Below are 9692 nucleotides of genomic sequence, written 5' to 3'. Positions count from 1 at the left end.
TTAAATACTGAGTGATATAATTATATTTGCTGACTCGGTAAAAATCAGTATTGAAAATTTTGCATCAGTTACCGATAACAGAACCGTTGAAAATTGTGCATCAGTTACCGATAACAGAACCGAATAAGCAATCCTGTAAAATTGACGGTCGGACCGCCATGCACTGGTCGTTGAAAAGGGGCGCCGACTGGAGGACGTTGATGTCGTTGTTCGACCCGGCTATTCCAAAATAGGCATGTCAAATCCATAGCCGGTAGTCAGCTACCGCTTCAAGGATCATCGTGTGATTCTTGCCCTTGAAACCCGTAGTGTACACCCCTTTCCAGGCAGCTGGGCAGTTCTTCCACTCCCAATGTATACAATCTATGCTGCCTAGCATCCCCGGAAACCCGTGCTGAGTCTTGTGCATATCCAGCTGGGCCTGACAATCTTCGGGGGTAGGCTTCCGAAGATACATATCCCCGAATATCTCCCTAACGCCCTGACAAAAATACTTAAGGCAATCGCGGGCAGTCGTCTCGCCGACATGGAGGTACTCATCGAACATGTCGGTCGTGCCTCCGTACGCCAGCTGCCTCACTGCGGCAGTGCACTTCTGAATCGGCGTGTGGCCGGGTTTACTAGCCGCATCCTCCCGCACCCTGAAATACCCGTATCGACTCTCTAAAGCGCTCACGATACGCAGAAAGAGCGAACGATGCATCCTAAAACGTCTCCGGAACACGTTCTCCTCAAATCGTGGCTCTGGAGCGAAGTAATCCTCGTACAACCGACGGTGTGCAGCGAGGTGGTCCTGGGGTACTATAGATCGACGATGGATGGGTCGAGGTACCACCGGCGCCAAGGCAGCCTGTATCTCCCTCTCCGCTGCCTCCCCCGCACACGTGCATGGATTCGCCCCATAATGTCATCATACCCCCCACCACTACCACCCGCACCAAAACCACTACCACTACTACTACCAGTCATTCTGGATATATAGAGAGAGATACTCATTAATACAAGTGGTGCGAATGAAATGAAATTCAACGAGCCGTATTTATAGAATTTTCGAAAAAAAATATAAAATAATCGGAACGTCCGCGCGGACGTCCGTGGGGTCAACGCAATGGCGAACGTCCGCAAGGACGTCGCGACGGACGTCCCGGGAACGTCGGTGTCCGCAGCGGACGTCCGTATCCGCGTCACCTTTGCACAATGGCGGACGTCCACCTGGACGAGCGCCATTGCGGATGCTCTTAGTTTCGTGAATGTATATTTAATTTGTACTATTTGAATATTCAAGTTATGAAATTCATTTTTGATTTTTTTAAATATACGTGGGTGACACATTTTGAATTTTGATGCCAAATAGACTGATTTTTCTAAGAAGCGAGAACGACAGTTTTATCACTCAATATATATGATACATGATCGAAAGTTCATATTGATTTCAAAAAATTGAAAGTTCAGATATTATTAGTAGTATAAAATATTTTAAAATACACACGTATAGATAATTAGACCGCGTATATACTATTTTCTAAATACAAGTACACACGCATATACGTATAACAGAATTTATTGAATGCGTTTATGTATAAATATTAAGTACTCCATGTCTGCGTTTATGTATAAAGAGTAGTGCTAAATGGTCATAATGTGGCTGGCCATAAAAATAAAATATTGTTACCTTTAATGCTTATTTACTTGGATTTAGTTCATCTTAAAAGTAACAATTATCTAAGACTAATTTACCCCTTGTCCCGAAATAATACACTTAAAAGACTAAGTCGTCAAATCATCGTGGAACTTTGAATACGTAGCTCATTTTCGTTTCTTATGTTAGATATCCACTCGGTTTTTTAAACTTTAATTTATTATTTTATATTTTATAATTTAATTGTTTAATATCTATAACTACTTTTAAATCAGAATATATGAATATCTTTATGATTTTATTAATTTATTAATTGTTTGGTATGTATATTGACCAAAATATCCTATTATGGCCCGCCATAATGTGGCCACGTAGCATTTCCCTATTAAAAAAGAGCAAAATTAATAGGCCGCCGACTAATTAGGAATTAGTCAGCCTGATGTGGAATATAATAGTGGCCAAATTGAATGAAAGAATAACTATAAATAGGACTTTAATTCTTTATTTTATATCTACTTCCATGTCAATATTTACATGTTTCTTTCTATTTTTATCCGTTCCTAAAAATTTGTCATATTTCACTTTTATCATTTTTATTAGTGGACTCCACATTCCACCAACTAATTCTCACTCATATTTTTTTATACAACTAATATATAAAAATAAGACCTATATTTTATTAACATTTTTAACTCATTTTCTATTACTTCAAAATATTTCTTAAAACTCGTATCGGATCAAACGGTGACAAATTATAATGGAGTGATGGAATACTAGTATTAGTTGTCAAATGCTGTCATAATCCCTCACTCATACGTCAGCTGACGGAACTTGAAAGCTTCAATTTCACTTTTTTAGACATATTAGGGCATCCACAGCGATGCGGATGTCCCGACAGACATCCCCGTGGACATCCCAAAAACACATCCTGTCATGTCATAAGGGCTTCCCACTGCACTGCCACGTCATAAGGATTTCCCACTGCACAGTGGCGGACATCCCAACGAACTTCCCACATTAAAAAAAATTCACAAATTCACCAAATTAAATAATTTAAGGAATTAAATAATTTACGGAATTAAAATTTACGGAACGATTACGGAATAAAATTTTCATTAAATAAAAAAAAGAAAGGTACATTTAAAAAAAACTAAAAAAAGTACATTTCAACAAATAAAAATTTCATCCACGACGACCCCTTCGCTGACATACTTCTTCAATTATATAAAATATGAAACTTTTGGAAAAAAATATAAAATAATCGGGACGTCCGCACGGACGTCCGTGTGGTCAGACGTCCCGGGAACGCCGCGAAATTCCGATGTCCGCGGCGGACATCCGTATCTGCGTCATAGTTTCATATACCACCATCCAAAGAAGGGTCACCTTCTTTTACACAGAGAGAAAACCCATTAAAATTTAAACTGAATGTAAATACATGATTCATGGTCAAATTTAAATTCATCTACCACATAAAACAGCCTAATATAAAGATTCATAGTTTCATACCACCATCTATAGAGGGGTCACCTTCTTTTACACACAGAGAAAAAACATTAAAATTTAAACTGCATGTAAATACATGATTCATGAATCAAATTTAAATTCATTTCATTGTTCATGTGAATAAAAGCCTTTTTTGCCAAACAAAAAAAAATCTATAGTATAACATACCAAATTTCGACAAAAGGATAAAGTTTAATTAGTGGCATCAATTTATAATCATAATTCTAATTGTTCTAATGACCAAACTCAATATTATGAATATCAATAGTAGAAAATTATGTCTTTTGATAATGTCTTTAAATCAAATTTCAAAATTTGAGTTATTGACAAATCAAATATTGACTCATGTTACAAAAATTTAAAAGCTTACATTTCTGACCACAAAAACAGGATAAGCTAAAAACTAAAATTTATTTATAATTCACATATTTATAAATTGAGCATTTTAAAAGATATTTCACCTGATATTTATGATTGGACGAAATAGAAGTATTATTTCTAAGGGCTTAAGAGTCTTAAGACAGTGATGGAATAAATTAAACAAATGAATACTAAGTAACTGATTGAGGAGGTTAGGAATTGCATTTAAGCTGAATTAGGCAGGTTTGAAAATTAAGGTGAGTTGATGTAATGTTGCGTGACACGAACTAATTACTACAATCATTAGTCTCTGAAATTATTATTGCGTGACAGAAACATATTATTAACTATTATGCTTTACATACGTGTGACTATGTCTGCTCGTAATCACTAATGTATTAATATATGACAAAATTAGGTGCAAGATTGTAGGAAGTTTAATAGAGTATTGGAAAAACACGTTACTCTAGTAGTATGTAGTACTATGTTACTGTATGTTTTAATTAATGAGACGATATTTTAGTTAGTCTAATATGAAAAAGTAAAAACAAACAAGTGTTGATTTTAGTTGTTTTGATAATCATCATTATTTTTGGACTCTATTCGCCACTATTCCTGACTTTATACCTTTTGCTAAATAAGATAGAGATGGACATGCCGTTATTGTTGTTTGATTTTATAGTTTGCCAGTTGGATTTTATATTTTGTTAAGTGTATTGTCTAATTGGTATGCAAAGGTGATTTTGTTTTGTATGGATTGTCACCATTTTTATGGATTTTGTTCCTCAGTTTTCGATTTTAATCATTTTTATTTACACTCATCGTGAAAAATTGAACAAAAAAGAAGTAAATTTATACGAAAAATTAAGTATTGAATTATCCATAGTTTAGCACAGTACGCGAGCAATAACAAGCTCTTTAAAATGATTTTCTTTTTAAGGTATTAATAATAGTCTTTAAATTAATGAAATTTTGCCATTGAGTGCATGCAATTTCATTTTTAATTTAATGAGTGGGAAATAACAATATAGTTACTTGGTGATAGTATTAATCCGGGATAAGATAGTAGTATTAAGATAGTGTTTTTATATGGTGTTTGGTTAATAAAATAAGCAGCAAATTATTATGTGATATAAATAAAAAATATCTTTAATACAAATATATACCATATTTTTTTGTTTAAATATTTTACACATATTTTTTATTATGTTAGCGTAGTTAATGTTTCATTAATTATTTTATGGCAACTATCATGTAATTAAAAGCACTAATCAAAATATCAAATACCGATAGACGATAGTCAATCAGTGAAGAATTTTGACAAGGGAATGTGGGATTAATATTAGGAGTAATTAATTTTTCAACTCCATGAATTTCATTTCAAATAAGAAGCTTTAATCCACTGTATCTTACTTATTGAGAATCGGTTTAGAGAAAATAAATATACACGATTATGTACTCACAACATAGATCGATCTTATATCATTTAATTTCACAAAATAAACATTATTACTTATACAATCCGGTCAAACTGTGTTGATCGGGCACGATTCTATCAACCTTCACATTTACATTAAAATATGATTAGGTTTGATTTTATGAAATATACTCCCCCGTCCCAAAAAATATGCACTTTGGGTTCGGCACGGGTTACTGGGGTTTGGTGTCCCTTGCACAGCGGAAGTCATGCATAAACAAATAATCAAACACATGGATCTATTTGACCGATCATGGGATCAATTGGCACATGTTAAACAATCAATTACATGCTAAAACACACATAAATTCATGCTTAAGGAAATTTAAACCCTAATACATGAATTCCTATGGTTTAGAATTACTGATCCGATTCTCCAAAGAATCGTCGATTGCTTGCGCCTTCTCCACGTGATATTCTTCATACTCAACCACGAACCTTCGAATCTGTATCCCGAACTCAGATAATGACCTTTGGGTGGGCAAAGCTTGTCAGAATCGAAAGGACTTGACTAGATAGATGTAACGACCCGCTAAGACGATATTATTATAAACTATATTATTAGCTTGATTATCTATATAAGTGACTTTTATGCGATTAAATCCAAACTGTGATGGATTTCCGTTGTTGTTTGTTTTGACGTTAGGCAAGTAAATAGAACACGTAAATATATATTACACCTATATGAATATAATAAATTTAAGTAAACAAATAAAGTCCCATAATCAAAATTTTAATGATTCATACATCCAACAAAAGTCCAACAAAATTTAATTTATACGTCGTATGCTTTAAGAAAACGGATACTTCAACGCGGAGGGCCACGAACTTGGACAAATTATACCTACACCAAATTAAATGATTAAGTAAGCAAATACTCAAATAATTAATATAAAAAATATATATAATAATAATTATTATTTTTCTAGCATATCCGAGAAGAACCATAGTCATGGCAGCATTAAATGCTGCCTTGATGAGTAATAGACATAATGAAGGCTGCATTAATGAAGTGTGGAAAAATTCTTCATCCTCTGACACATGGTAATTATTCTTTGCAATAATACTTGCAAGTTACATCATTTGCCATCTTATATAAATCGGTACATGCACTTTCTTTCACCATAAAACATCACCATCATATATCCTAATCATCCCTTCACAAACCCCACATAATCCCTTCACACACCCCACATACTATTTCCTCTGCCACTCCAATTCCACATCTAACAGAGGAGTCCAAGGAGGAAGATTTGCACACACTTGTAGAATCAAGTCCCTAATCCAACAACACCTCGTCCCCACATAAAAAGGTAACCCCAAGCCTCCTTTCATTTTTTTCTTTATGCATATACATCAAATTACAGTAGGAATGAGAATAGAAACATGCTAGGTAACCACTGTACCACATATTACATCAGGGACTTCAAAATTCACCCAATACTTACAAGTAGCATGCTAAAACCAATTATTTTCCCCAAACTGTTGAATAATAGAAATAACATAGGGCAGTTAGAAATACTTATCTTAGGAGATGAATCTCCCGGACTTCCGGCAACAAGCTCGGCACTCCGTCGCCGACAATCGACAACCAACGCTCCGATGTTTTCATTCCTTTAAAATCTGAATAGTTAGAACTAACAAAGTTTAATAAAAAAAATGTAATCTTTGGGGTTTAAACAAAAGAGAAGAGATGAGATAGACGAACAAATTTCTGACCACCCTACCTGTCGGGAATCGGCGTCGGGGGCGGGGGAGGGGTCTCGGCTGTGGCGGTGGTCGACGGCGAGAAGCAGCGACAGAGACGGCGCTCGCTGGCTGGTGCGAGCTGCTGACGGCGGCAGCTCGAAGAGCAGCCGCGACTCCTGCTGTGAGAATGGCGGCGGCGGCAGATCCGGGAGAGAAAGAGGGAGCCGAGGGAGAGAAAGAAAGAGGGGGAGAGGAAGGAGGCGACGGCGGCAGATCGGGAGAGAGAGAGAGGACGGCGGCATGAGGCTTGAGAGGAAGAGGGAGAGAAGGGAGGAAGAGAGATGAGGGGGAGGAAGGAACGCCACCGGAGGTGGCGGTGGCACGACGGCGGCACGAAGGGAGGCTGGCTGGCGGCGGCGGCAGCAAGGTGTGAGAGGGGGGGAGGATGTGCATTTTGGTGAATGAGGGATGAGGAAGAAGAGTTAGGTTTTTAACTTAGTTTTTTTTTAAATTGGGCTTTATGGTTGGGCTAGTTTTCTTTAAATTGGGCTAAAGAATTTAATGGTTTAGGGCTGGCCTTTTAGTTTGTTTGAACTAAGGAGTGGAGTATATAATTTGAGCTCAATTCTTCTAATATTTGGGGCTGCGGTAAGTAATTGAACGAGGGCCCGATTTCGAAATTCACTTATCTTTTGGGCCTTTTTGTTTTTTTTAAAGAAAAAGAGATTGGGCCTTGGTTTTTCTTTAAAGGAATTGGACTCACAAATTTTGAATTGGAGAAATAAGGTGGATGGTGATATTTAGTTTGGGCCGATAATTAAATAAATCTTTGATTGATAATTGAATTAATTGTAGGGAATTATTTAATTAATTCTCGGAATAATTCGATGTACAAATAAATTTACCCCAAGTTTCAAAATAAATGTAATTTCGAGGGGAAATACTTGCGATAATTCGGTTAAGCGTTTATATAATTTTGGGGTTTTAATTCGATATCGTGGAGGGAAATACGAGGAGCCAACGGAGGAATTATGGGCGTAAGCGGCCGACCGGCGTCTCAAGCGACGCCTTGGGCGGCCGTCGAATAATCGAAAATACGCGAAAATCGAGAAACGAGATAAAAGACTTTAATGAGGGTGCATGCATTCTAATTTAAGTAGTTTTGTCCTTGAGTCTAATTAGTGTATTATTATATTGTGATATTTTCAAAAGGGTACGTCCGCAAGTAAAGTCGGAACGAATGATTCAAGCTAAGGGAACTAAACATTCCAGGTGAGCTTTCTTATAATAAAATACAAATCGTATTTTATGAAAACAAGAACACATGTTCGTGATTTTAATGATGTTGTCATTCCATAAATGTTTTGTGTATGATGCCTATCTGTTGGCTACGGCCAAGTGAATTATGAATGATGATATAAGTCGAATTCGGGTCCCAGTGAGGGTGGTGTCCCCTCTCGGACTAGTGTACACAAGCTACCTCTGACATGTTGGGCAGAGCAGGTGACCGTGGAAGGTGGCCACCTTCCCGGCATAAGGATACCTCTGACATGATGGGTAGAGAAGGTGACCGTGTGAGAACACCATCTCAACGGCACAATGTGATCAGATATGGCTAAGTACAGGAAAAAGGGACTGCAGTCCAATGTGAATATGTTTAGTAAGCTCGGGTCCTTTTCAATAACACCCCGAGTGTTACTGTGATGATGGCTTGACAACATTTTCAAATGTATATGTGTAATTTTTGGCAATGTGTTCACTGAGTACTTTTTGTACTCAGCCCTGCATATATTTCTAAATGTGCAGGTTGAGCAGCGAAGTGGTGGAGGAAGTGCTATTGAGACAAGACATTTAATTCAGTCAGATTTTGACTCTCGGAGGTTCATGTCTTCATACATGGAACCGCGTTCATTTGCTTCCGTTGTGCATCTTAAAAGACTTAGGTCTATTTTGTTCAAAACTCTGATATTTTGAATTTTTTTTCAAACAATTACTCGAGTTTTCATGATCGAGTATCTTTTCTTCTGTGTATCAGCACTTGATTAGTCATGTCTCGCAACCAATGTTCGATTTTATTTTCCCCTTATTTCTTTCCCCGCTTCTTTAACCCTCCCCTAGTCGCGATCAACCGTGTTTTCTATCCTTAGAAAATGCGGTCGTGACAATAGAAGATAGAACTTCAGTTCTGGAGAAATGAAAATTTCACCAAAGAGGGGAACGAATTTAATCATTAAAATTGATTAAAATCCTCTTTCTAGTCTCCTTTATATAGAGTTATAATGTGCCAGATTAGAGATCCATGGAGGTTGGACTTGGACCAAACCTGTTGGACTTTTACTAATTAAATTAAGCCCCAATTTAATTTAAATCCAAACAGAATATTATTATCATCCACTATAGTATAATAATATTGACTGTCTGTCCAATCCCAAATTACGAGTAATCCGGGCTTTACCTTTTTAATTTATTATTTTCCGTGTTTAAGATATAAATATCAATTAATTAATTTAAGTCTGCTATTTGACTTTAATTAATTAATATCTTTTTTCCAAAAGTTGTCTAGTTCAAAAATTTTATTTATTATTCTGGAATAAATTCCAACTGACCGGGTTTCTGAATAATAAAACCTTTTTCAAACACCTCTTGAGAATATTATCAAACTGGACTCACCCAGCACACGATTCATTGCAATAACAATACTAGCACCTCTAGACATTGATCACCACTACCCAAGATATCAGGATTCTTGGATTGCGAAATATCCGCACCATTTGATAAATCAAAGTAGTGCATAATCAATATCGTATGCTCAATGCTATGTCAACAATGATTAAGAAATAACAATCACCGAGACCTCATCTTTCAATAAATAGCAAGAAAGACTTATCTCAAATGTTAGATCCTTCAGTACTATACCACACTAGTGTAGTTTATTTCCTAAGGTAAGGGAACATGTGGATTGACACTGCAACCTTTCACGATAGGTAGCCAAAGTCTATCTAGGTTGTGAAATTCTATTTC

General features: G+C 36.4%; 1 long non-coding RNA gene across 1 annotated transcript; it reads left to right on the top strand.

Annotated features, from left to right (window-relative positions):
* The first annotated feature begins 5860 nt into the window (after positions 1–5860).
* LOC121802211 lies at positions 5861–8540 on the top strand. Its single transcript, XR_006050749.1, has 3 exons — positions 5861–6295; positions 7884–7943; positions 8478–8540. It is a non-coding gene; the product is annotated as an uncharacterized LOC121802211 (long non-coding RNA).
* Positions 8541–9692: the final 1152 nt, after the last annotated feature.

Source organism: Salvia splendens, chromosome 5 (genome assembly GCF_004379255.2).
Source record: "Salvia splendens isolate huo1 chromosome 5, SspV2, whole genome shotgun sequence".
Classification (NCBI taxonomy): Eukaryota; Viridiplantae; Streptophyta; class Magnoliopsida; order Lamiales; family Lamiaceae; genus Salvia; species Salvia splendens.
This window is presented reverse-complemented; position numbering and strand designations above follow the sequence as displayed.